Source organism: Phaethon lepturus, unplaced genomic scaffold (genome assembly GCF_000687285.1).
Source record: "Phaethon lepturus isolate BGI_N335 unplaced genomic scaffold, ASM68728v1 scaffold10105, whole genome shotgun sequence".
Taxonomy (NCBI): Eukaryota; Metazoa; Chordata; class Aves; order Phaethontiformes; family Phaethontidae; genus Phaethon; species Phaethon lepturus.
The window spans coordinates 6,699-9,612 of record NW_010539853.1 but is presented as its reverse complement, the minus strand read 5'-3'; the positions used below and the strand labels follow the sequence as shown (position 1 = coordinate 9,612).

The 2,914-nt window shown below is 51.9% G+C and overlaps 1 protein-coding gene across 1 annotated transcript in view; it reads right to left on the bottom strand.

Moving 5' to 3' along the window:
• LOC104620898 (uncharacterized protein KIAA0895-like) overlaps positions 1-2,914 on the bottom strand; it is a gene marked incomplete at its 5' end in the record, with an annotated part of 9,681 nt that overhangs the window by 2,446 nt on the left and 4,321 nt on the right. The window lies entirely within an intron of this gene.

Below are 2,914 nucleotides of genomic sequence, written 5' to 3'. Positions count from 1 at the left end.
AAGAAGCCACAGATAGCAGGAGCAGGCAGGGAGGGCACTGCCGGTGCTGAGGGGGTGCCCAGAGGAATTGGGTTATCCCACGGGAGGATGAAAGAGCTTCTTTAACCTTTTTACAGCCAGCAAGCCTGAGTGGGCACCATCCGGGCAGAGCAGACAGCTCCTGGGCAGCCTGGCTCCAGCATCCCTCTGGCTCCAGCATCTCCCCGCTCTCCCTCGGCTCGTTCCCGTGGGCTGCCCGTGATTTTATGGCCACACGTTTTATGGCCTGCCTGGTCCCATGCCTGCATCCCCTCCTAGCATGGGACGGCGCAGTAAATTCGGTCATTAAGTCAACCCCACTCTAAACAGCCAACAGTGCCCGCTCCATTATGTGTCCAACCTCTAGAACCCCACGATAAACATCCCACAAGGGAACCAAGGCTCTGGCTCCATTTTCATGGGCTCTCCTCCGTACTCTCCCTTTTGAGGCTCCAAGACACAAGCAGCGAGGATGGAGCCACGCCAGCCCACCCTCGCAGCAGGGACCGCGCGTGCCGGCCACGATTCGCAGCAGGGATGGGCAACGCGTGCGCAGGACTAGTGAATATCTTTATATAGAAAAAAAAACCAAACAAACCAACCACCATCTATTTTGGGAAACCTGGCCATCGCAAGTGCCGGAGCCAATGGCTCTATGTTAACAGGAGTTAACGTGCCGGCCAAGCAGCATTTTCGACCGTCCAACTTCAAGACCTGCAGCGACTCAAAGCCGCAGCATCACTGGAGGAGACACGTGGCTCCGCTGCACCCCCAGGAGCTCTCGCATCCAAGGTTTGGCCGCAGCAATGCTCAGGACCTTGGGGCACACACCAATTTAATCTCAAAACCCTCCTGCCACGTCCATATTGATTCTAAAAAAGTTCTAATATTTCACAGGTGACACTTTTCAGGCTGAAAACGCGCACACACGTTACTACGTGACAATTCTTTTCTCTTCTTTAAAGAAAAAAAGAGAGGAGACTGAAAGGGTTTGCTTTAACGCAGATTTATTATTGTGCAAAGCTGCTCACGAAAGCCAAAAGCGCAACATAACAGAGCAGAGTCTACCACTGGGGAAACAAACAGCATAAAATACTTAACAGCTTACCTGGATTAAAATATACCGGCGTGAAAGAGAATCCCTCCGACTCCGAGGAAAGACTTGCCAGTTCGCTTCTGGCTCGTGTGCATCTCCGCTAGGCAAGTCATAATAAATACGGGTCGCGGTTTCGCTGCCTCCCACATCCAACCTCGGTGACCTGGGACAAACTGAGGTAGGGAACTGATCCGGACTAAAACTGGTTTTATGCTCTAGGTTAGTTTCCAGCAAGATCCTCATGAGCTCCCATGGAGGGGCTCTTGGCAGGGAGAAGACTTTTGGCAGCAGCTTCTGCTAACAGCCCTGTCTGGAGCTATGACAAGCAGGGAAGGGCATGGCAGAAATAAGGAGGTACAAATGAGCCAGGTTTTGGTACTATTTTAACCAATTTCCATCTCTTAGGTCAGCTCCGTGTGACAGGAATACAGCCTGGATATCCGGCACAGCAATCCCAAACGCGACTAGCGGAAGCTGAAATCCTGGGACGTGGGAGGGGAAGGGGAGAGCCAGGGGACAGAGTTTAAACCAAAAGAAAGAAGATGAGGAATACACTTCATCGTCGCAGCACTTTTTGCTCCCTCGAAGACGCTGCAGCACAGAAGTGGTGCCCAGACCCTGTGACAGCCCCTGGTCCCCAGGTCTTTGCTGCTCGACCTGCGGCTCTTACTGGGAGCACCAGACACGATGCGCTGTGTCAGCTGGAGCTCTGCTACCACGATACAGGATGCTCAGCTCGCTGGGAGCGGTCCACAAGGCTGGGTCCACATCTTGCTGTCTTGTCACGCTTCACTGCCCCTATACAGGGAAAAAAATAAACCCCAAGGAGGTCGGAATTTAAGATACCAGATGCAGAAAAACTAACTTCCCTAGGATAAACGTTCTCATTCTTACACTTGCTTTCTCCCAGCCTATTAAAAAAAAAAAACACCACTCTCTCCGAGCTCCTCCTCTCTGCTTTTCTCCATTTTTCCAGTTGCTCATCCTTGGCCACGTTAGGCTGGATTCCTCCAGGCACCATCCCCAGGCAACAGGGATTCCGCAGCTCCAGGTCCCCCGTAGCAGCGGGACCTGCTGCAGTGGGGTCAGCCCAGCCGGTGGGTTTTGGGAGCCTGCTGCTTGCTTGGCATCCCCCCAACAGTTCCAAGTTTCTCTCAGGCAATTTCTCTGAAAACAACACTCTGAGCCCCCGCGCAAGTGAAACATTGCGTAAACCCGGGAGTTTAACGATACTGAGTGTTACGTGGATTAATTGCTCCACGCAGTTCATCTCTGCCAAGCCGGTGACCTCCAGCTCTCCCTTCCCATCTTCACTGGCCCCTTAATTCCCACCCCTGAAGAAAACTCTTTCATTATAACCCCAATAATCTACCTATCACCTGCCCATGGGTTTTTCCTCTTGCTGTAGTGGGAAGCCCTTGTCCTGCATCCTACACTGCATCTTCCCCACTGTTGCCCAGGCTGGCACCTGAGCATCCTACCAGGGCTGAGCTTCCCTAAAGCAGAGGACACTTTAAATAAGCATTAAGCAACATTTGCAAGCGAGTGCTCTGGCTTTAAAGAGCTAATTTTTATATTATTTTGGGGAGGCTTTATGCTACAGGACAAGTCAATGGTCACCAGACTTGGCATTCCCATCCTGAAATGGCTAAAGCATCAACGATCTGCTCACACGAGCGATGTGAGCACCGAACTGAGCCCAAGGCAAATGGTGGAAAGGCAAGTGCTGTCCCTCAATCTTCACCATCGTGCCTGAAAAGGAGGCAGACTGAACCGTCCAAACCCCAATTTTTTTCCTTT